This window comes from Bombus affinis, chromosome 16 (genome assembly GCF_024516045.1).
Source record: "Bombus affinis isolate iyBomAffi1 chromosome 16, iyBomAffi1.2, whole genome shotgun sequence".
Classification (NCBI taxonomy): Eukaryota; Metazoa; Arthropoda; class Insecta; order Hymenoptera; family Apidae; genus Bombus; species Bombus affinis.
In genome coordinates, this window is record NC_066359.1 from 4,737,190 (window position 1) to 4,763,700 (window position 26,511).

Here is a 26,511-nt window from a genome sequence, read left to right on the forward strand (position 1 = left end):
AATTTATAACATTTAAGCTATTTATTTACAACATTTAAACTGTTATTTTATACATTTAAGCCATTAATTTATAACATTTAAGCTATTTATTTACAACATTTAAACTGTTATTTTATTCATTTAAGCCATTAATTTATAACATTTAAGCTATTTATTTACAACATTTAAACTGTTATTTTATTCATTTAAGCTATTAATTTATAACATATCAGCCATTAATTTATAACATTTAAGCTATTAATTTATAACATTTAAGCCATTAATTTATAACATTTAAGCTATTTATTTACAACATTTAAACTGTTATTTTATACATTTGAACTATTGATTTATAAACTTTAAATTATTGATTTATAACATATAAGCCATTAATTTATAACACTTAAGCTATTAATTTATAACATTTAAGCTATTAATTTATAACATTTAAACTATTAATTTATAACATATAAGCTATTAATTTATAACATTTAAGCTATTAATTTATAACATTTAAGCTACTAATTTACAACATTTAAACTGTTATTTTATACATTTAAGCCACTAATTTATAACATTTAAGCTATTTATTTACAACATTTAAACTGTTATTTTATACATTTGAACTATTGATTTATAAACTTTAAATTATTGATTTATAACATATAAGCCATTAATTTATAACACTTAAGCTATTAATTTATAACATTTAAGCTATTAATTTATAACATTTAAACTATTAATTTATAACATATAAGCTATTAATTTATAACATTTAAGCTATTAATTTATAACATTTAAGCTACTAATTTACAACATTTAAACTGTTATTTTATACATTTAAGCCATTAATTTCTAACATTTAAGCTATTTATTTACAACATTTAAACTGTTATTTTATTCATTTAGACCATTAATTTATAACATTTAAGCTATTAATTTATAACATGTAAGCCATTAATTTATAACATTTAAGCTATTTATTTACAACATTTAAACTGTTATTTTATACATTTGTACTATTGATTTATAACATTTAAACTATTGATTTGTAACATATAAGCCACTAATTTATAACATTTAAGCTATTAATTTATAACATTTAAGCCATTAATTTATACGATTTAAGCCATTAATATAAAACAATTACTCCATTAATTCTTAACAATTATACCAATAATTTATAGCCATTTCCTCCCATTAATTCAAAGTAATTATGCTCTTAATTTATAACAGTTGTACCATTAATCGGAAGCAACTCCACATTCATTGATTTAAATCAATACCATCAATTCGTAGTGAGTGAATTAGTGATTTATTCTGTTTTATTTTATTAACGAAATCTTTCAAGTCGCAGAAGTGCTATTTTAATTCTATAGAGCATTACTTTTTATTTTTAAATACAGTATTTAATTTCTCATTTTCCTATTTCGTATAAAACCAGTGGTAACGCAGAGTGTAATTTTAAGATGTAATTTTCCATGTCTGCTCAAAACCAAGGAAACAACACTGTATTCATGGAATCTAGGAAGCAAGTCATCCATACGCGCTACAATCGGTACCTTGCATGGTTTCGTTTCTTCTATGATAAGTTCAATATTCAAGTATGATTATGCGGATCCACGTACTCCAGTTATTAAAATTAATACATTTCAACACATGCTACTTCTTTATTATAAAATAATTTTACATCTCCGCTTCCAATACTTAAAAACTCTTTCTGTAAATGGGACCCGAGCGTAGTTACCTCCTCGTGGTGGGTCCCCCGGTAATTGGTACCGTTTTCCAAATAATAATACACCAAATACTATTTTGAATATTAGTATTATTATTTGAAAAACGATATCAAGTCAAACACTATTTGAATATAGTCCGACCTTTATCATCCAAAATAGGTTTGGTGATCTAGACTGAACTAATACACCCCCATCGCGGGGGCACCGTGGGACATCGTGGGATATCGTTGGACACCGTGGAATGCGTGCGTTTCACGACGTTTCACTACGAAACAACTATTTCTTTACGCAGGCCCATTGTCAAGTAGAGTTGGAACTCGACATTCTGCCAATGGGTTGAATGTCGAGATGGATGTATAAAGATAAATGTAGTATCGTGGACAAAAGGCCTAAGATATCGGCCGAATCGTAAACAATGTCGCGAGAGCCGCGGCATCGTCGGATACATCAATGTGTCGTCGGTCTTCTTTTTAAGTGGATAGTTTCGTGGAAAGGGCTTGCGTGACCCTGGCCACGGGCGTTTCAGGACACGTGTCTCGAACGACGGGAAAAGACAAAGAGACGTTAAAGGCAGTGTTAGTTGAGAAGCCGGAGAGGACGGATGCAAAAGGTGTGCAGAGTGTGAATTGAGAAGCGAGAGCGAGCGAGTGTAGAAGCCGGAGAGTGTGAATCGGGAAGTCGAAAGCCGCGTATGAAAATAAGACGTACGACAGCATTGTAATCATTTCGTTGCTTCGAATATTATTTATTAAATCAAAACATCATTACTTGTCCTTTCCTCTAAGACCCATTAAGATATTATATAAATAACCCATGGGCGGGTCTCTTGCGTAGTCACCTCCTCATGGTGAGACCTGGTAATTGGCATCGTTTTCCAAAAAATTAATCCGTTGATTAATCTTTGGAAAACGATACCAAGCTAAGAACTACGCACCAGTCCGGTTTGGATCTCCAAATGCCGCGAACAGAATTTTGGATGATCCAGACTGGGCTGCACCGTGGGACGACGTTGGATACTGTGGGTGGGACACCGTTGGACATCGTGGGACAACGTGGGACAACGTTGGACACCGTGGGATATGTCTTGTCTCTTAAATCCATTCTGAGCCCATTCTGTATAATGGTACTTATCTGACTTGGAATCTAGTATAAAAATCGATTCTTCTTTTGCATTGAATCTTGTGGTTATTTTGTGCACGGGAGTGCGTTGCGTAAGTCCATTGATTCTTTGGAAAGATCGCGAACGAACGAGTTCGCGCCGCGATTTTTCTTTCATTGTCTGTTTGTTCGGGCTTCTTCTTAGTTTCCCATTTTTAAGAGAAAATTATTGCGGTCATGTTAGAGTTTATAACTTTTCGATATATTCAAAAGTTTTGAGCCGCGAAAATAGAATGTTAAACAGTTTAGAACAATGACTCGAATGTCCCTTTTACAGAACACGAAATTATGTATGCAGTTTCAATAGGTTTGGTTAAATAAATTATTGTTCTATTTCCGATATATGAGATCATTCTCTTATTTCAAACGAATTTTTAATAAGTTATTTTATTGTTTCAAATTGAGTTATATCTCAATAATTCACTTATAGAATTCAATTTTTTTTTTTTTTTTTGTTGTATTATGTGAATTTGCTACAGTTAACGTCATAAACTTGCAACATAGTAATAGTTAGATTCAAATACCTCGAAACAAGTATTCTTTAAACATATTTAGTGGCGAACTTTTTAATTCTTGCAAATATTTTCCAATATTTATAACACGCGACTATAGTGTATTAGTGCAATGTATATTTCGTATTCTAATAACGAAAATTCACAGTATATATTCTAATTGCGAACAGTATAATTCTTGAAAACGATTGCATTGCATTCACGGTATTCGTAAGCATTTGTTTGCTATCGAGAAATATCTCACAATTTTCAACTTATAGTTTCATACTTGTTCCAGTTTCTTAATAATAATTTTTAAGTGTAAAGAAATAGCAGTATTTTCTAAATAAACGTTCAATAGGAAAAAGGAATATATTTATTTTCAGGAAATATTTTTGACCGCGCGCAATGCGGTTGTAGAGTCAGTGTTTGCTACGCAATAGTTTCTTTTCAATATTTTAAAATCACGATAGTTTTGATCAAATTCGATCGAATAATCACACGCGAAAATAATAAAATTTTATCAATCAAATTTGTACGCGATATTAGAGTTATTGTTCGCCGATCATAATTTAAGCGGTCGCGGTAACGTAGTCTTTTATTTTTCTTTTTTTATATATTTATTTTTTTGAATATTCGTTTCCGGTATTAGAGTCAGTGCCTCGCTCAAGAGGATAAAGCCTCTCCAGGAGCTCAAGAATGTAAGTAGTTTTATATATTGTATTTCAATTTGTTCTATTTAGTATATTTTGTTTGAAATATCGTTAATTACAAAATAAAAATGATCGATGATTTAGAAAGCTGTGAATGTCCTTTTTAATTGAAATAAAGTCTTAAAGTCTTAACATTAAAGTACAATAAAACTGTCTGATACTCATAAAAAATCACTGAATATTTGTTCTCAAATTTTTATATTAGATTTCCAATTTACATATTTATTAGAGTTTAGTCTTTATTATTGCTAAAGTTTCAAGTTTGTTATTATATATTAACGATATTAATGATATCTTATGTTTTGTTATAGATATATCACTGCTTCAACTTCTTCGTCTTCTTTGGGAATGTTTGAACAGTGGCTAAAAAGCCAAAAATGTAATTATCTTTACACATTGTACTTCAATTATGTATATTCTGTATATTTTTCTTTGATCACTATCAATTAAGAAATACAATTTGATTGAAAATTTCGGAGATTAGCATTTTCTGATGTTATTCTTTCATTAAAATAAAATAATTATTAAAATCTCAATACCGAATTATGAAACAAATGACTAACATATTTCAGAAATCTTTAGATTCTTAATTTTTAGATTTTAAACTTTCATATTAGAGTTTTAGTTTTTACACTTATCAAAGTTTATTAGAATTTCAATCTTTATTATTACCAAAGTTACTAAAGTTAATAAACTTTCATTTTTCATTATCTCCAACTTTTTAAATAATCTCAGCAATCACTCATCGTGTTTTGTTCTGTAACAGATTTTTCGCAATCTCCATTTCCACCACTGGACTCTACACAGTTCCTGATGATATTCGCTGGGGTGGCGCAGCATCCATGATACGTCCTTTGTTTCTCCGCTTCGAACGGTGAGTCGCATGCATTTCTGTTCCTCCGGTCACTCAATCATGTCGTAGGATGAAAGGTCCGAATCGGCACGGGTGATCGGTTGTATTACGTAGAATTTCTTTGCGAGCATAGTGACCGCGGGTATTTCTTATACCCGTGAGTAGTAACACTCATTTTTTGAAATTTATTAGTTTAGGATAGGTCTTCTCGCACATCGCGATTATAATAATTAGTTTTTTAATAATTAGGTTAAACATATACACTTGAGAATATATTCGTGTTAGTTATAAATATGCATGTTAATATTCCGTATGAATATTTGCAAATGGCAAATATCTACACGAATATATCTGTATGACACGGATATACTTGATCTTAAGCAATGAATTGATCGTGACAATCTTAAGTCACGTTCGTTTATTTCACTTCGGCTAGAACTTAAAATATGAGTTAAAATTCATTTTTTCCGTACGAAAATGTGTGAAATTTTACGTGCAAGAAGACACTTCGCGACAGGCAGAATTTTTAATCAAAGCAATAATTTTGAACATTGCTTTTACATTTTCGAGTATTTGCTTTGATAAAGAGATCGCCTGAGATTATTTCTTTCTTACTAATATATTTAGAGTCAATTATTCCATTTGATCGAGTCTCAGTCTTTTTCAATTAACGCTATCTTTTCTGCAATATTAAAATTTTCTTCCGATTTATTAAATTAATAAAGTAGAATTACTTAGTTAGTATTAAATTAATAAAATAGAGTTAATCAGAAAGAAGCAGCAAAGAACGTTAGTCCGTTAAATAAAAATTACACAAACTAATCATCTTTTTAGATCAGGATTTTCAGGTTTAACCCTTTCCGTGCCCATTGTCAGGATCTCATTCACGTGCCCAGGTGCTACTTGAATGGGAGAAAGACATTGGGCACGATGACCTAGAATTAAGTAATGTAATAATTTCTCAGCGACTGACCATGCGTTAGTGTATCGTGCACGACGTATTTTCCACATTACGTGTGTGTGTTGTTAGGTCGTGGAATTGCGTCGCTTTTTCTCATTCCTTAAAACTTCAAATATTAAAAATGTCGAGACATATATCGATTCAATTTACGTCTCGATACAATTAGAATTTCTGATAATATCATCCACGTGACTAAGTGTACTCATACTCTTAATATTGCTATCAATCGCAATTATAATTCCAAGTTTACTTATATTTATTTTAAAAATATAATTTCCTCAGACGTGTTTTATCACGTATTACGCAATGGTCACTAGCCTTCGTCAGTCGATTTCAGGAGAAAGGTACGTACCTTAGAGTGTGCATGATATGTTAAGCTCGGGTGTCGGAGGCGTCCCGGGACGTCCTCTCTAGTGTAGGACCTTTGCGCCCGGGCGTTTGTGTGAGAACCGTGGAGTGGGTGTGTTGGTGTGCCTGTTTTGCCATTTTTAAATATAGCGCTAGGTAGGATAGGTAGCATACTTTCTGGTATGTCTGTTAATTATAAGTAGGTAGGACCGGGCAGGTTGGCACAGTCTCTGGTCGGGTAGGCGCGTTTTCGCGTGACCAACCTGTTTCTGGAAATTTATTTGAAAAATCGACGGTGAAACTGGCACGAGTAGAGCATGCTCTCGTCTCCGGTTTTGCCTTTCGATTTTTCGAATTTCGCGGTCGCGGTCGCGAATGGGCTCGAAACGAACGTTTATTGCTCGAGCACGCACGTGCCAGTGGGCAACGATCACTGCTGTGATCGTTGGTCAGTCCATGTGCACTTTAATCAGCTTCCGCGGTTTATATTTTTATTTTACCTTTATAAGTTTTTCTTTTGTTTGCGATTTAGAAGTCTCGAGCTTAGATTTAAGTTACAGCGGGCATTGCGCCCGAAGAAGGAAGAGGCTATAAGCCGAAGAGGCCCGACAAACTGTCACTCAAGAGGGCAACTACTAATGGCTCCCCATCCTCTGGGTCATCCGGAGCATGGGAAGTCATTATCGTTACTACTTTGTCACTATGCTCGCTTTTAGTATTTGTAGTAGTAGTAGTAGCAATAGTAGTAATAGTAGTAGTAGTCTTTGTTTTTTTGGCCGATGTATATATCGGTCCATCGTCCCATTGGGCAAATCGCGATTTTTCTTATTAGTGTTGCGACAAGTTAATTACGGGTTGTATTAGAGTTACGAAATAATATTTCTACTTTTCATTAGTGTGACGAGAGAATGATTACGGTTTGAATTAGAGTTGCGATAAAATGATAATCGCGTTTGCTTTAGAGTTGCGAATTACGATATCGCGATTGTCTTTTGCAATTTTTAGAATTTTTTCTGTTTTTCTGTTTAAGTAGCAATACTAGGATATTTAAAGTAGCTTTTTCAAATAGTAAATAGTAATTTTCATTAAATTCACTTTAAGAATTAGCGTTGCGACATTGTTCCATCGCGAGTTCTACTTATTTTTCCTATTAGCGTTGCGATAATGAATGCTCGCGTTTTGTTAAGTAGAGTTGCGTTCACAAACTGCCCAAACCCTCCGACTGCATTTGTCGGACACTGCTCCTGGATCACATGTACAGCCTAAAGAGCTGTACAAGTGTGATCGTTCATCTGCAACCTCCTAAATGGTTGCACTGCGATCTCTCGCTATTAGTGTTGCGTATTGCCTAAATACGAGTGCGTAGATTTATACTTATTAGCGTTGCGTATCAGATATCGGGAATTTTCAGATTTTTCTTTTTTTTTTTTAATGGTAGATTAATTGATATTGCAGATATAACGAAGCACTCGTCGCGTTTGATTTTGAGAATTATCTGCTTCATAAATATTAGTAGTAAATTAGCGTTGCGAAACAAGAATATTCAGTTCCACTCTCGACGTGTTGATCGGGTTTATATAGAGTGGAAGACGATTGAATTTTAGTAGCCCTTCTGGCTACTGCTTTGTTTCTTTTTCAGCGCCCCTTATTAATGCGCCCCTTATTACTACGTTTATTACTGAAAATACTGCTATAAGACATATTCCTTTGTCAGCGTTAACGTTACCATGACTGCTAAAATACAGAACTTTATTACGAATGTATAATATATATATATATATATATTTACATGTATGAAATTGTGAGCGATTTCATGCGCAACAAAGTATTATAAGGAAATATCTTAATGTTGCTATGAAGGCTTGAAATATTTTTTAAAATTTAATTCATTGCAATTGGAATTAGTGCTGGTGATTGTTCGTTCTTAGAACCATAACTTTTAGAATTTTTTCGACCGCGATATTTTCACTTCAATCTTTTAACAGTAATGTAGAATTTTATAAATATTCGAATTTCATTTGCATGAAACAAAAGTTTCGTCACGAAACAAAGACATCGTCACGTTTGTAGCAAAAATTCTGCAAAAAATGACTTATGCACATACCTTTCGGTTTATTATGTTGCAAATCACTATGTTGTTGTAGAAAATAACAGATACTGTTAAAAGTTAAAAGATAAAGCAAGTGATTGTATAATAACCGGGGTTTCTCTTATCTTAGTTATTCCAAACTAACTTTTCAATTTTTAATTTAGTTTAAATTCAATTACTTAAAATTCTTGTTTCCAACGTAACCCTAGTTTCGATTAAAAGATACACACGATTCTCTATATTTGCTAAAATTTAATCAATAGTAATTTGATCTATAATTGACCATTATTAATAGTTTATTTTTCATAAAATGTTTCATAAAATGTTCTCGTTTTAAAGATGTCTGTTTCTTCCATATACCATAATCCAGTAAATGAGTTTGTTTCAGATTTATCAATTTACAGAAAATACGTTTCAGTTACATATATGAACATTTCACAGCATATTAAATATGTATGCTAGATGCCCAAATGATTTTTCTTCCATCGTCTGATTGTTCAGGCTTCTGCCCGTTTTCCCATTTTTAAAAGAAGAATATTGCGGCCACGTTGGAGTTTATAACTTTTCGATATCTTCATAAGCTTAGTACAACGAGTCGTATGTCTCTTTTGCAAAACTCTAAATTGTATATACAGTGTCAGTACTTTCATTTCCTTTCTGTGGTTCCAAGTTAGACATATGTATCATTGATACCGAATGTTGCCAGTACGGTTGCGAATTATTGTACAATGTTTGTACTGATCGATGTAATTGTTTTCGCAGATTAATCAGTTGATTAATTTTCAGAAAACGACTACATTGATAAGTACAAACATTGCACAATAATTCGATACCAAGCTCAGAATCACGCTAATACAGTCCATTTTGGATTACGAAAAGCCACGAAGAGAATTTTGGATAATCTAAACTGGACTGCAACGTGGGACGACATTGGACACCGTGGGACGCCGCTGGAGACCGTAGAACACCGTTGGTTCAGTGTAGATCCCCAAATGCCGCGAAAAGAATATTGGATGATCTACACTGGACTGCAACGTGGGACACCGTTGGTCTAGTTTGGATCTCCAAAAGCCGCGAACAGAATTTTGGCGGATCTAGACTGGGCTGCACCGTGGGACACCGTTGGACACCGTTGGACATCGTTGGACATCGTTGGACGACGTTGGACACCGTTGGACGACGTTGGACATCGTTGGACACCGTTGGACACCGTTGGACATCGTTGGACACCGTTGGACACCGTTGGACACCGTTGGACACCGTTGGACATCGTTGGACACCGTTGGGCATCGTTGGACACCGTTGGACACCGTTGGACACCGTTGGACACCGTTGGACACCGTTGGACGACGTTGGACATCGTTGGACATCGTTGGACATCGTTGGACATCGTTGGACATCGTTGAATATCGTTGGACACCGGGGGACACCGTAGAATGCGTGCGTTTTAGGCTTAATTAATGGTAAGATAGACACCTATGTTCAGTGCATTGTGAGCTCATTCTGTACAACGATACTTATCCATCTTGGAACGAAAAATTGTACCCGCGATTTGTCGGTTCGCGATCGCTCAGTTGTTTCAAACTGTCGCATGACGTACTCGCTCGTGCGTATTCCGGGTACGTGCGGGTCAACGTGCACTGGACAACTCTACGGATTCGTAAGGCGGCCCAAGCACACCTCAGTCTTGGTGACTGCTCGTCGACTGCTCGACGTTCGCATCGAATCGCGGGAGTTGTCGTCGCGCCGCTGATGCTTGCGAATCTGTTGGGGATTCAGTCGTGGATCTGCACTCCTGTCCGATTGGTACTTCGGTACTCGGGCAGGGACCTGTAATTTCACGTCCTCCGTAATCCTGTTCGGGCCCGCGGGGGTGGGCCCCACTGTTCAGTGGAAGATCATGCCTTCGTAATCCTGTTCAGCGGCCCCTCCACAGGGGTGGGCCCCACTGTTCAGTTGAGGCCTCTGCCTTCGTAATCCTGTTCAGCGGCCCCTCCCCGGGTTCCACATGTTCAGTTGGAGTGTGTTAAGTTGCCGGCCTGTGTGCTGGATCCACGGCTGGATCACCAGCGGATCACTGGCATCATCGGTCGGCGCCATCGACCGCGACTCGTATAAGTTTCGAACGGCGAAACAGGAATCGAGTTATGGTCAATACTTGGGCTTTCCGCTAATCCGTCGTGTTATCCGGTGCACGGGGTACGTCGCGTAAGTTTGTGAGTTCGTTCGTTAGCTTCATTTTCTTTCATTTGTTCCAAGGTAGATAAATGTGTCTTTGATACCGAATGCTGCCAGTAGGGATACCAATTATTGTACAATATTTGTACTGATCTATGTAATCGGTGTGTGGGAGATAGCTGTGGCGTTATGTATGCATTGCTCCATGTTTGTAAAGATTCATGTAAGCGCTGCGTTGGAGATATGTGTTTCGCAGTTATGCTACGAAGCAACTATTTCTTTACGCAGGCCCATGGTCAAGTAGAGACGGTACTCGACATTCTGCCACTGGGTTGAATGTCGAGATGGACGTATAAAGATAAATAACCCATGGGCGGGTCTCTTGCGTAGTCACCTCCTCGCGGTGAGACCTGGTAATTGGCATCGTTTTCCAAAAAATTAATCCGTTGATTAATCTTTGGAAAACGATACCAAGCTAAGAACTACGCAGCAGTCCGGTTTGTATCTCCAAATGCCGCGAACAGAATTTTGGATGATCCAGACTGGGCTGCACCGTAGGTCACCGTTGGACGACGTTGGACGACGTTGGACGACGTTGGACGACGTTGGACGACGTTGGACGACGTTGGACGACGTTGGACGACGTTGGATACCTTGGAATGCTTGCGTTTTAGCCTTAATTAATCGTAAGATAGATATCTATGTTAAGTGCATTGTGAGCTCATTCTGTACAACGATACTTATCCATCTTGGAACGAAAAATTGTATCCGCGATTTGTCGGTTCGCGATCGCTCAGTTGTTTCAAACTGTCGCGTGACGTACTCGCTCGTGCGTATTCCGGGTACGTGCGGGTCAACGTGCACTGGACAACTCTACGGATTCGTAAGGCGGCCCAAGCACACCTCAGTCTTGGTGACTGCTCGTCGACTGCTCGACGTTCGCATCGAATCGCGGGAGTTGTCGTCGCGCCGCTGATGCTTGCGAATCTGTTGGGGATTCAGTCGTGGATCTGCACTCCTGTCCGATTGGTACTTCGGTACTCGGGCAGGGACCTGTAATTTCACGTCCTCCGTAATCCTGTTCGGGCCCGCGGGGGTGGGCCCCACTGTTCAGTGGAAGATCATGCCTTCGTAATCCTGTTCAGCGGCCCCTCCACAGGGGTGGGCCCCACTGTTCAGTTGAGGCCTCTGCCTTCGTAATCCTGTTCAGCGGCCCCTCCCCGGGTTCCACATGTTCAGTTGGAGTGTGTTAAGTTGCCGGCCTGTGTGCTGGATCCACGGCTGGATCACCAGCGGATCACTGGCATCATCGGTCGGTGCCATCGACCGCGACTCGTATAAGTTTCGAACGGCGAAACAGGAATCGAGTTATGGTCAATACTTGGGCTTTCCGCTAATCCGTCGTGTTATCCGGTGCACGGGGGTACGTCGCGTAAGTTTGTGAGTTCGTTCGTTAGCTTCATTTTCTTTCATTTGTTCCAAGGTAGATAAATGTGTCTTTGATACCGAATGCTGCCAGTAGGGATACCAATTATTGTACAATATTTGTACTGATCTATGTAATCGGTGTGTGGGAGGTAGCTGTGGCGTTATGTATGCACTGCTCCACGTTTGTAAAGATTCATGTAAGCGCTGCGTTGGAGATATGTGTTTCGCAGTTATGCTACGAAGCAACTATTTCTTTACGCAGGCCCATGGTCAAGTAGAGACGGTACTCGACATTCTGCCACTGGGTTGAATGTCGAGATGGACGTATAAAGATAAATAACCCATGGGCGGGTCTCTTGCGTAGTCACCTCCTCGCGGTGAGACCTGGTAATTGGCATCGTTTTCCAAAAAATTAATCCGTTGATTAATCTTTGGAAAACGATACCAAGCTAAGAACTACGCACCAGTCCGGTTTGTATCTCCAAATGCCGCGAACAGAATTTTGGATGATCCAGACTGGGCTGCACCGTAGGTCACCGTTGGACGACGTTGGACGACGTTGGACGACGTTGGATACCTTGGAATGCTTGCGTTTTAGCCTTAATTAATCGTAAGATAGATATCTATGTTAAGTGCATTGTGAGCTCATTCTGTACAACGATACTTATCCATCTTGGAACGAAAAATTGTATCCGCGATTTGTCGGTTCGCGATCGCTCAGTTGTTTCAAACTGTCGCGTGACGTACTCGCTCGTGCGTATTCCGGGTACGTGCGGGTCAACGTGCACTGGACAACTCTACGGATTCGTAAGGCGGCCCAAGCACACCTCAGTCTTGGTGACTGCTCGTCGACTGCTCGATGTTCGCATCGAATCGCGGGAGTTGTCGTCGCGCCGCTAATGCTTGCGAATCTGTTGGGGATTCAGTCGTGGATCTGCACTCCTGTCCGATTGGTACTTCGGTACTCGGGCAGGGACCTGTAATTTCACGTCCTCCGTAATCCTGTTCGGGCCCGCGGGGGTGGGCCCCACTGTTCAGTGGAAGATCATGCCTTCGTAATCCTGTTCAGCGGCCCCTCCACAGGGGTGGGCCCCACTGTTCAGTTGAGGCCTCTGCCTTCGTAATACTGTTCAGCGGCCCCTCCCCGGGTTCCACATGTTCAGTTGGAGTGTGTTAAGTTGCCGGCCTGTGTGCTGGATCCACGGCTGGATCACCAGCGGATCACTGGCATCATCGGTCGGCGCCATCGACCGCGACTCGTATAAGTTTCGAACGGCGAAACAGGAATCGAGTTATGGTCAATACTTGGGCTTTCCGCTAATCCGTCGTGTTATCCGGTGCACGGGGGTACGTCGCGTAAGTTTGTGAGTTCGTTCGTTAGGTTCATTTTCTTTCATTTGTTCCAAGGTAGATAAATGTGTCTTTGATACCGAATGCTGCCAGTAGGGATACCAATTATTGTACAATATTTGTACTGATCTATGTAATCGGTGTGTGGGAGATAGCTGTGGCGTTATGTATGCATTGCTCCACGTTTGTAAAGATTCATGTAAGCGCTGCGTTGGAGATATGTGTTTCGCAGTTATGCTACGAAGCAACTATTTCTTTACGCAGGCCCATGGTCAAGTAGAGACGGTACTCGACATTCTGCCACTGGGTTGAATGTCGAGATGGACGTATAAAGATAAATAACCCATGGGCGGGTCTCTTGCGTAGTCACCTCCTCGCGGTGAGACCTGGTAATTGGCATCGTTTTCCCAAAATTAATCAGTTGATTAATCTTTGAAAAACGATACCAAGCTAAGAACTACGCACCAGTCCGGTTTGGACCTCCAAATGCCGCGAACAGAATTTTGGATGATCCAGACTGGACTGCTTCGTAGGTCACCGTTGGACCACGTTGGACACCGTTGGACACCGTTGGACACCGTTGGACACCGTTGGACACCGTTGGACACCGTGGGACACCGTGGGACACCGTGGGACACCGTGGAATGTGTGCGTTTTAGTCTTAATTAATCATAAGATAGATACCTATGTTATGTGCTTTGTAAGCTCATTCTGTACGAAGATACTCATCTAGCTTGGAACGAAAAATAGAAATCTCGTCTCTCTTGATCCCCTCGCTTACCACACTGGAAACATTGTTCCCGCGATTTATCGGCTAACGGTCAGATCTATCAAACTATACCGTGACGTACTCGCTCGCGCGTATTCCGGGTACGTGCGGGTCAACGTGCACTGGCCAACTCTTTGGATTCGTAAGTCGCCCTAAGGACACCTCTGTCTTGGTGACTGCTCCATGACTGCTCGACGTTTGCATCGCGTCACGGGAGTTGTCGTCGCGCCGGTGATGATTATGATTCTCTTGGGGATTCAGTCGTCGATCTGCAGTCCTGTCCGATTGGTACTTCGGTACTCGGTCAGGGACCTGCAATTTCACGTCCTCCGTAATCCTGCTCGGTCCCGCGAGGGTGGGCCCCACTGTTCAGTTGAGGCCACGCCTTCGTAATCCTGTTCAGCGGCCCCTCTCCGGGTTCCACTTGTTCAGTTGGAGTGTGTTAAGTTGCCGGCCAATGTGCTGGATCGACGGCTGGATCACCAGTGGATCACTAGCATCATCGGTCGGCGCTATCGACCGTGACTCGTGTAAGTTTCAAACGGCGAAACAGAAATGGAGTTACGGTCAATTCTTAGGCTTTCCGCTGATCCTTAGGGTTATCCGGTGCACGGGGGTATGTCGCGTAGGTTTGTTAGTTCGTTCGTTAGCTTCATTTTCTTTCATTCGTTCCAAGTTAGATAAATGTGTCTTTGATACCGAATGCTGCCAATAGGGATGCCAATTATTGTACAATATTTGTACTGATCTATGTAATCGTTGTGTGGGAGATTTGTGTTTTGCGTTATGTATGTTTTGTTCTACGTTTGTAAAGATTCATGTAAGTGCTGCGTTGGAGATATGTGTTTCGCAGTTAGACTACGAAACAACTATTTCTTTACGCAGGCCCATGGTCAAGTAGAGTTGGAACTCGACATTCTGCCAATGGCTTGAATGTCGAGATCGATGTGTAATGTTAAATAACCCATGGGCGGGTCTCTTGCGTAGTCACCTCCACGTGGTGAGACCTGGTAATTGGCATCGTTTTCCCAAAATTAATCAGTTGATTAATCTTTGAAAAACGATACCAAGCTAAGAACTACGCACCAGTCCGGTTTGGACCTCCAAATGCCGCGAACAGAATTTTGGATGATCCAGACTGGACTGCTTCGTAGGTCACCGTTGGACCACGTTGGACACCGTTGGACACCGTTGGACACCGTGGGACACCGTGGGACACCGTGGGACACCGTGGGACACCGTGGGACACCGTGGGACACCGTGGGACACCGTGGAATGTGTGCGTTTTAGTCTTAATTAATCATAAGATAGATACCTATGTTATGTGCTTTGTAAGCTCATTCTGTACGAAGATACTCATTTAGCTTGGAACGAAAAATAGAAATCTCGTCTCTCTTGATCCCCTCGCTTACCACACTGGAAACATTGTTCCCGCGATTTATCGGCTAACGGTCAGATCTATCAAACTATACCGTGACGTACTCGCTCGCGCGTATTCCGGGTACGTGCGGGTCAACGTGCACTGGCCAACTCTTTGGATTCGTAAGTCGCCCTAAGGACACCTCTGTCTTGGTGACTGCTCCATGACTGCTCGACGTTTGCATCGCGTCACGGGAGTTGTCGTCGCGCCGGTGATGATTATGATTCTCTTGGGGATTCAGTCGTCGATCTGCAGTCCTGTCCGATTGGTACTTCGGTACTCGGTCAGGGACCTGCAATTTCACGTCCTCCGTAATCCTGCTCGGTCCCGCGAGGGTGGGCCCCACTGTTCAGTTGAGGCCACGCCTTCGTAATCCTGTTCAGCGGCCCCTCTCCGGGTTCCACTTGTTCAGTTGGAGTGTGTTAAGTTGCCGGCCAATGTGCTGGATCGACGGCTGGATCACCAGTGGATCACTAGCATCATCGGTCGGCGCCATCGACCGTGACTCGTGTAAGTTTCAAACGGCGAAACAGAAATGGAGTTACGGTCAATTCTTAGGCTTTCCGCTGATCCTTAGGGTTATCCGGTGCACGGGGGTATGTCGCGTAGGTTTGTTAGTTCGTTCGTTAGCTTCATTTTCTTTCATTCGTTCCAAGTTAGATAAATGTGTCTTTGATACCGAATGCTGCCAATAGGGATGCCAATCATTGTACAATATTTGTACTGATCTATGTAATCGTTGTGTGGGAGATTTGTGTTTTGCGTTATGTATGTTTTGTTCTACGTTTGTAAAGATTCATGTAAGTGCTGCGTTGGAGATATGTGTTTCGCAGTTAGACTACGAAACAACTATTTCTTTACGCAGGCCCATGGTCAAGTAGAGTTGGAACTCGACATTCTGCCAATGGCTTGAATGTCGAGATGGACGTATAAAGATAAATAACCCATGGGCGGGTCTCTTGCGTAGTCACCTCCTCGCGGTGAGACCTGGTAATTGGCATCGTTTTCCCAAAATTAATCAGTTGATTAATCTTTGAAAAACGATACCAAGCTAAGAACTACGCACCAGTCCGGTTTGGACCTCCAAATGCCGCGAACAGAATTTTGGATGATCCAGACTGGACTGCTTCGTAGGTCACCGTTGGACCACGTTGGACACCGTTGGACACCGTTGGACACCGTTGGACACCGTTGGACACCGTGGGACACCGTGGGACACCGTGGGACACCGTGGAATGTGTGCGTTTTAGTCTTAATTAATCATAAGATAGATACCTATGTTATGTGCTTTGTAAGCTCATTCTGTACGAAGATACTCATCTAGCTTGGAACGAAAAATAGAAATCTCGTCTCTCTTGATCCCCTCGCTTACCACACTGGAAACATTGTTCCCGCGATTTATCGGCTAACGGTCAGATCTATCAAACTATACCGTGACGTACTCGCTCGCGCGTATTCCGGGTACGTGCGGGTCAACGTGCACTGGCCAACTCTTTGGATTCGTAAGTCGCCCTAAGGACACCTCTGTCTTGGTGACTGCTCCATGACTGCTCGACGTTTGCATCGCGTCACGGGAGTTGTCGTCGCGCCGGTGATGATTATGATTCTCTTGGGGATTCAGTCGTCGATCTGCAGTCCTGTCCGATTGGTACTTCGGTACTCGGTCAGGGACCTGCAATTTCACGTCCTCCGTAATCCTGCTCTGTCCCGCGAGGGTGGGCCCCACTGTTCAGTTGAGGCCACGCCTTCGTAATCCTGTTCAGCGGCCCCTCTCCGGGTTCCACTTGTTCAGTTGGAGTGTGTTAAGTTGCCGGCCAATGTGCTGGATCGACGGCTGGATCACCAGTGGATCACTAGCATCATCGGTCGGCGCTATCGACCGTGACTCGTGTAAGTTTCAAACGGCGAAACAGAAATGGAGTTACGGTCAATTCTTAGGCTTTCCGCTGATCCTTAGGGTTATCCGGTGCACGGGGGTATGTCGCGTAGGTTTGTTAGTTCGTTCGTTAGCTTCATTTTCTTTCATTCGTTCCAAGTTAGATAAATGTGTCTTTGATACCGAATGCTGCCAATAGGGATGCCAATTATTGTACAATATTTGTACTGATCTATGTAATCGTTGTGTGGGAGATTTGTGTTTTGCGTTATGTATGTTTTGTTCTACGTTTGTAAAGATTCATGTAAGTGCTGCGTTGGAGATATGTGTTTCGCAGTTAGACTACGAAACAACTATTTCTTTACGCAGGCCCATGGTCAAGTAGAGTTGGAACTCGACATTCTGCCAATGGCTTGAATGTCGAGATCGATGTGTAATGTTAAATAACCCATGGGCGGGTCTCTTGCGTAGTCACCTCCACGTGGTGAGACCTGGTAATTGGCATCGTTTTCCCAAAATTAATCAGTTGATTAATCTTTGAAAAACGATACCAAGCTAAGAACTACGCACCAGTCCGGTTTGGACCTCCAAATGCCGCGAACAGAATTTTGGATGATCCAGACTGGACTGCTTCGTAGGTCACCGTTGGACCACGTTGGACACCGTTGGACACCGTTGGACACCGTGGGACACCGTGGGACACCGTGGGACACCGTTGGACACCGTGGGACACCGTGGGACACCGTGGGACACCGTGGAATGTGTGCGTTTTAGTCTTAATTAATCATAAGATAGATACCTATGTTATGTGCTTTGTAAGCTCATTCTGTACGAAGATACTCATCTAGCTTGGAACGAAAAATAGAAATCTCGTCTCTCTTGATCCCCTCGCTTACCACACTGGAAACATTGTTCCCGCGATTTATCGGCTAACGGTCAGATCTATCAAACTATACCGTGACGTACTCGCTCGCGCGTATTCCGGGTACGTGCGGGTCAACGTGCACTGGCCAACTCTTTGGATTCGTAAGTCGCCCTAAGGACACCTCTGTCTTGGTGACTGCTCCATGACTGCTCGACGTTTGCATCGCGTCACGGGAGTTGTCGTCGCGCCGGTGATGATTATGATTCTCTTGGGGATTCAGTCGTCGATCTGCAGTCCTGTCCGATTGGTACTTCGGTACTCGGTCAGGGACCTGCAATTTCACGTCCTCCGTAATCCTGCTCGGTCCCGCGAGGGTGGGCCCCACTGTTCAGTTGAGGCCACGCCTTCGTAATCCTGTTCAGCGGCCCCTCTCCGGGTTCCACTTGTTCAGTTGGAGTGTGTTAAGTTGCCGGCCAATGTGCTGGATCGACGGCTGGATCACCAGTGGATCACTAGCATCATCGGTCGGCGCCATCGACCGTGACTCGTGTAAGTTTCAAACGGCGAAACAGAAATGGAGTTACGGTCAATTCTTAGGCTTTCCGCTGATCCTTAGGGTTATCCGGTGCACGGGGGTATGTCGTGTAGGTTTGTTAGTTCGTTCGTTAGCTTCATTTTCTTTCATTCGTTCCAAGTTAGATAAATGTGTCTTTGATACCGAATGCTGCCAATAGGGATGCCAATTATTGTACAATATTTGTACTGATCTATGTAATCGTTGTGTGGGAGATTTGTGTTTTGCGTTATGTATGTTTTGTTCTACGTTTGTAAAGATTCATGTAAGTGCTGCGTTGGAGATATGTGTTTCGCAGTTAGACTACGAAACAACTATTTCTTTACGCAGGCCCATGGTCAAGTAGAGTTGGAACTCGACATTCTGCCAATGGCTTGAATGTCGAGATCGATGTGTAATGTTAAATAACCCATGGGCGGGTCTCTTGCGTAGTCACCTCCACGTGGTGAGACCTGGTAATTGGCATCGTTTTCCCAAAATTAATCAGTTGATTAATCTTTGAAAAACGATACCAAGCTAAGAACTACGCACCAGTCCGGTTTGGACCTCCAAATGCCGCGAACAGAATTTTGGATGATCCAGACTGGACTGCTTCGTAGGTCACCGTTGGACCACGTTGGACACCGTTGGACACCGTTGGACACCGTGGGACACCGTGGGACACCGTGGGACACCGTGGGACACCGTGGGACACCGTGGGACACCGTGGGACACCGTGGGACACCGTGGAATGTGTGCGTTTTAGTCTTAATTAATCATAAGATAGATACCTATGTTATGTGCTTTGTAAGCTCATTCTGTACGAAGATACTCATCTAGCTTGGAACGAAAAATAGAAATCTCGTCTCTCTTGATCCCCTCGCTTACCACACTGGAAACATTGTTCCCGCGATTTATCGGCTAACGGTCAGATCTATCAAACTATACCGTGACGTACTCGCTCGCGCGTATTCCGGGTACGTGCGGGTCAACGTGCACTGGCCAACTCTTTGGATTCGTAAGTCGCCCTAAGGACACCTCTGTCTTGGTGACTGCTCCATGACTGCTCGACGTTTGCATCGCGTCACGGGAGTTGTCGTCGCGCCGGTGATGATTATGATTCTCTTGGGGATTCAGTCGTCGATCTGCAGTCCTGTCCGATTGGTACTTCGGTACTCGGTCAGGGACCTGCAATTTCACGTCCTCCGTAATCCTGCTCGGTCCCGCGAGGGTGGGCCCCACTGTTCAGTTGAGGCCACGCCTTCGTAATCCTGTTCAGCGGCCCCTCTCCGGGTTCCACTTGTTCAGTTGGAGTGTGTTAAGTTGCCGGCCAATGTGCTGGATCGACGGCTGGATCACCAGTGGATCACTAGCATCATCGGTCGGCGCCATCGACCGTGACTCGTGTAAGTTTCAAACGGCGAAACAGAAATGGAGTTACGGTCAATTCTTAGGCTTTCCGCTGATCCTTAGGGTTATCCGGTGCACGGGGGTATGTCGCGTAGGTTTGTTAGTTCGTTCGTTAGCTTCATTTTCTTTCATTCGTTCCAAGTTAGATAAATGTGTCTTTGATACCGAATGCTGCCAATAGGGATGCCAATTATTGTACAATATTTGTACTGATCTATGTAATCGTTGTGTGGGAGATTTGTGTTTTGCGTTATGTATGTTTTGTTCTACGTTTGTAAAGATTCATGTAAGTGCTGCGTTGGAGATATGTGTTTCGCAGTTAGACTACGAAACAACTATTTCTTTACGCAGGCCCATGGTCAAGTAGAGTTGGAACTCGACATTCTGCCAATGGCTTGAATGTCGAGATCGATGTGTAATGTTAAATAACCCATGGGCGGGTCTCTTGCGTAGTCACCTCCACGTGGTGAGACCTGGTAATTGGCATCGTTTTCCCAAAATTAATCAGTTGATTAATCTTTGAAAAACGATACCAAGCTAAGAACTACGCACCAGTCCGGTTTGGACCTCCAAATGCCGCGAACAGAATTTTGGATGATCCAGACTGGACTGCTTCGTAGGTCACCGTTGGACCACGTTGGACACCGTTGGACACCGTTGGACACCGTGGGACACCGTGGGACACCGTGGGACACCGTTGGACACCGTGGGACACCGTGGGACACCGTGGGACACCGTGGAATGTGTGCGTTTTAGTCTTAATTAATCATAAGATAGATACCTATGTTATGTGCTTTGTAAGCTCATTCTGTACGAAGATACTCATTTAGCTTGGAACGAAAAATAGAAATCTCGTCTCTCTTGATCCCCTCGCTTACCACACTGGAAACATTGTTCCCGCGATTTATCGGCTAACGGTCAGATCTATCAAACTATACCGTGACGTACTCGCTCGCGCGTATTCCGGGTACGTGCGGGTCAACGTGCACTGGCCAACTCTTTGGATTCGTAAGTCGCCCTAAGGACACCTCTGTCTTGGTGACTGCTCCATGACTGCTCGACGTTTGCATCGCGTCACGGGAGTTGTCGTCGCGCCGGTGATGATTATGATTCTCTTGGGGATTCAGTCGTCGATCTGCAGTCCTGTCCGATTGGTACTTCGGTACTCGGTCAGGGACCTGCAATTTCACGTCCTCCGTAATCCTGCTCGGTCCCGCGAGGGTGGGCCCCACTGTTCAGTTGAGGCCACGCCTTCGTAATCCTGTTCAGCGGCCCCTCTCCGGGTTCCACTTGTTCAGTTGGAGTGTGTTAAGTTGCCGGCCAATGTGCTGGATCGACGGCTGGATCACCAGTGGATCACTAGCATCATCGGTCGGCGCCATCGACCGTGACTCGTGTAAGTTTCAAACGGCGAAACAGAAATGGAGTTACGGTCAATTCTTAGGCTTTCCGCTGATCCTTAGGGTTATCCGGTGCACGGGGGTATGTCGCGTAGGTTTGTTAGTTCGTTCGTTAGCTTCATTTTCTTTCATTCGTTCCAAGTTAGATAAATGTGTCTTTGATACCGAATGCTGCCAATAGGGATGCCAATCATTGTACAATATTTGTACTGATCTATGTAATCGTTGTGTGGGAGATTTGTGTTTTGCGTTATGTATGTTTTGTTCTACGTTTGTAAAGATTCATGTAAGTGCTGCGTTGGAGATATGTGTTTCGCAGTTAGACTACGAAACAACTATTTCTTTACGCAGGCCCATGGTCAAGTAGAGTTGGAACTCGACATTCTGCCAATGGCTTGAATGTCGAGATGGACGTATAAAGATAAATAACCCATGGGCGGGTCTCTTGCGTAGTCACCTCCTCGCGGTGAGACCTGGTAATTGGCATCGTTTTCCCAAAATTAATCAGTTGATTAATCTTTGAAAAACGATACCAAGCTAAGAACTACGCACCAGTCCGGTTTGGACCTCCAAATGCCGCGAACAGAATTTTGGATGATCCAGACTGGACTGCTTCGTAGGTCACCGTTGGACCACGTTGGACACCGTTGGACACCGTTGGACACCGTTGGACACCGTTGGACACCGTGGGACACCGTGGGACACCGTGGGACACCGTGGAATGTGTGCGTTTTAGTCTTAATTAATCATAAGATAGATACCTATGTTATGTGCTTTGTAAGCTCATTCTGTACGAAGATACTCATCTAGCTTGGAACGAAAAATAGAAATCTCGTCTCTCTTGATCCCCTCGCTTACCACACTGGAAACATTGTTCCCGCGATTTATCGGCTAACGGTCAGATCTATCAAACTATACCGTGACGTACTCGCTCGCGCGTATTCCGGGTACGTGCGGGTCAACGTGCACTGGCCAACTCTTTGGATTCGTAAGTCGCCCTAAGGACACCTCTGTCTTGGTGACTGCTCCATGACTGCTCGACGTTTGCATCGCGTCACGGGAGTTGTCGTCGCGCCGGTGATGATTATGATTCTCTTGGGGATTCAGTCGTCGATCTGCAGTCCTGTCCGATTGGTACTTCGGTACTCGGTCAGGGACCTGCAATTTCACGTCCTCCGTAATCCTGCTCGGTCCCGCGAGGGTGGGCCCCACTGTTCAGTTGAGGCCACGCCTTCGTAATCCTGTTCAGCGGCCCCTCTCCGGGTTCCACTTGTTCAGTTGGAGTGTGTTAAGTTGCCGGCCAATGTGCTGGATCGACGGCTGGATCACCAGTGGATCACTAGCATCATCGGTCGGCGCTATCGACCGTGACTCGTGTAAGTTTCAAACGGCGAAACAGAAATGGTGTTACGGTCAATTCTTAGGCTTTCCGCTGATCCTTAGGGTTATCCGGTGCACGGGGGTATGTCGCGTAGGTTTGTTAGTTCGTTCGTTAGCTTCATTTTCTTTCATTCGTTCCAAGTTAGATAAATGTGTCTTTGATACCGAATGCTGCCAATAGGGATGCCAATTATTGTACAATATTTGTACTGATCTATGTAATCGTTGTGTGGGAGATTTGTGTTTTGCGTTATGTATGTTTTGTTCTACGTTTGTAAAGATTCATGTAAGTGCTGCGTTGGAGATATGTGTTTCGCAGTTAGACTACGAAACAACTATTTCTTTACGCAGGCCCATGGTCAAGTAGAGTTGGAACTCGACATTCTGCCAATGGCTTGAATGTCGAGATCGATGTGTAATGTTAAATAACCCATGGGCGGGTCTCTTGCGTAGTCACCTCCACGTGGTGAGACCTGGTAATTGGCATCGTTTTCCCAAAATTAATCAGTTGATTAATCTTTGAAAAACGATACCAAGCTAAGAACTACGCACCAGTCCGGTTTGGACCTCCAAATGCCGCGAACAGAATTTTGGATGATCCAGACTGGACTGCTTCGTAGGTCACCGTTGGACCACGTTGGACACCGTTGGACACCGTTGGACACCGTTGGACACCGTGGGACACCGTGGGACACCGTGGGACACCGTTGGACACCGTGGGACACCGTGGGACACCGTGGGACACCGTGGAATGTGTGCGTTTTAGTCTTAATTAATCATAAGATAGATACCTATGTTATGTGCTTTGTAAGCTCATTCTGTACGAAGATACTCATCTAGCTTGGAACGAAAAATAGAAATCTCGTCTCTCTTGATCCCCTCGCTTACCACACTGGAAACATTGTTCCCGCGATTTATCGGCTAACGGTCAGATCTATCAAACTATACCGTGACGTACTCGCTCGCGCGTATTCCGGGTACGTGCGGGTCAACGTGCACTGGCCAACTCTTTGGATTCGTAAGTCGCCCTAAGGACACCTCTGTCTTGGTGACTGCTCCATGACTGCTCGACGTTTGCATCGCGTCACGGGAGTTGTCGTCGCGCCGGTGATGATTATGATTCTCTTGGGGATTCAGTCGTCGATCTGCAGTCCTGTCCGATTGGTACTTCGGTACTCGGTCAGGGACCTGCAATTTCACGTCCTCCGTAATCCTGCTCGGTCCCGCGAGGGTGGGCCCCACTGTTCAGTTGAGGCCACGCCTTCGTAATCCTGTTCAGCGGCCCCTCTCCGGGTTCCACTTGTTCAGTTGGAGTGTGTTAAGTTGCCGGCCAATGTGCTGGATCGACGGCTGGATCACCAGTGGATCACTAGCATCATCGGTCGGCGCCATCGACCGTGACTCGTGTAAGTTTCAAACGGCGAAACAGAAATGGAGTTACGGTCAATTCTTAGGCTTTCCGCTGATCCTTAGGGTTATCCGGTGCACGGGGGTATGTCGCGTAGGTTTGTTAGTTCGTTCGTTAGCTTCATTTTCTTTCATTCGTTCCAAGTTAGATAAATGTGTCTTTGATACCGAATGCTGCCAATAGGGATGCCAATTATTGTACAATATTTGTACTGATCTATGTAATCGTTGTGTGGGAGATTTGTGTTTTGCGTTATGTATGTTTTGTTCTACGTTTGTAAAGATTCATGTAAGTGCTGCGTTGGAGATATGTGTTTCGCAGTTAGACTACGAAACAACTATTTCTTTACGCAGGCCCATGGTCAAGTAGAGTTGGAACTCGACATTCTGCCAATGGCTTGAATGTCGAGATCGATGTGTAATGTTAAATAACCCATGGGCGGGTCTCTTGCGTAGTCACCTCCACGTGGTGAGACCTGGTAATTGGCATCGTTTTCCCAAAATTAATCAGTTGATTAATCTTTGAAAAACGATACCAAGCTAAGAACTACGCACCAGTCCGGTTTGGACCTCCAAATGCCGCGAACAGAATTTTGGATGATCCAGACTGGACTGCTTCGTAGGTCACCGTTGGACCACGTTGGACACCGTTGGACACCGTTGGACACCGTGGGACACCGTGGGACACCGTGGGACACCGTTGGACACCGTGGGACACCGTGGGACACCGTGGGACACCGTGGAATGTGTGCGTTTTAGTCTTAATTAATCATAAGATAGATACCTATGTTATGTGCTTTGTAAGCTCATTCTGTACGAAGATACTCATCTAGCTTGGAACGAAAAATAGAAATCTCGTCTCTCTTGATCCCCTCGCTTACCACACTGGAAACATTGTTCCCGCGATTTATCGGCTAACGGTCAGATCTATCAAACTATACCGTGACGTACTCGCTCGCGCGTATTCCGGGTACGTGCGGGTCAACGTGCACTGGCCAACTCTTTGGATTCGTAAGTCGCCCTAAGGACACCTCTGTCTTGGTGACTGCTCCATGACTGCTCGACGTTTGCATCGCGTCACGGGAGTTGTCGTCGCGCCGGTGATGATTATGATTCTCTTGGGGATTCAGTCGTCGATCTGCAGTCCTGTCCGATTGGTACTTCGGTACTCGGTCAGGGACCTGCAATTTCACGTCCTCCGTAATCCTGCTCGGTCCCGCGAGGGTGGGCCCCACTGTTCAGTTGAGGCCACGCCTTCGTAATCCTGTTCAGCGGCCCCTCTCCGGGTTCCACTTGTTCAGTTGGAGTGTGTTAAGTTGCCGGCCAATGTGCTGGATCGACGGCTGGATCACCAGTGGATCACTAGCATCATCGGTCGGCGCCATCGACCGTGACTCGTGTAAGTTTCAAACGGCGAAACAGAAATGGAGTTACGGTCAATTCTTAGGCTTTCCGCTGATCCTTAGGGTTATCCGGTGCACGGGGGTATGTCGTGTAGGTTTGTTAGTTCGTTCGTTAGCTTCATTTTCTTTCATTCGTTCCAAGTTAGATAAATGTGTCTTTGATACCGAATGCTGCCAATAGGGATGCCAATTATTGTACAATATTTGTACTGATCTATGTAATCGTTGTGTGGGAGATTTGTGTTTTGCGTTATGTATGTTTTGTTCTACGTTTGTAAAGATTCATGTAAGTGCTGCGTTGGAGATATGTGTTTCGCAGTTAGACTACGAAACAACTATTTCTTTACGCAGGCCCATGGTCAAGTAGAGTTGGAACTCGACATTCTGCCAATGGCTTGAATGTCGAGATCGATGTGTAATGTTAAATAACCCATGGGCGGGTCTCTTGCGTAGTCACCTCCACGTGGTGAGACCTGGTAATTGGCATCGTTTTCCCAAAATTAATCAGTTGATTAATCTTTGAAAAACGATACCAAGCTAAGAACTACGCACCAGTCCGGTTTGGACCTCCAAATGCCGCGAACAGAATTTTGGATGATCCAGACTGGACTGCTTCGTAGGTCACCGTTGGACCACGTTGGACACCGTTGGACACCGTTGGACACCGTTGGACACCGTTGGACACCGTGGGACACCGTGGGACACCGTGGGACACCGTGGGACACCGTGGGACACCGTGGGACA

At 43.6% G+C, this 26,511-nt stretch overlaps 1 long non-coding RNA gene across 1 annotated transcript; it reads right to left on the bottom strand.

Moving 5' to 3' along the window:
- Positions 1-898: 898 nt before the first annotated feature.
- On the bottom strand, positions 899-24,871 carry LOC126925839 (uncharacterized). Its single transcript, XR_007714136.1, has 3 exons — positions 23,749-24,871; positions 15,155-15,368; positions 899-2,664 (listed from the first exon to the last, which is right to left on the bottom strand). It is a non-coding gene; the product is annotated as an uncharacterized LOC126925839 (long non-coding RNA).
- Positions 24,872-26,511: the final 1,640 nt, after the last annotated feature.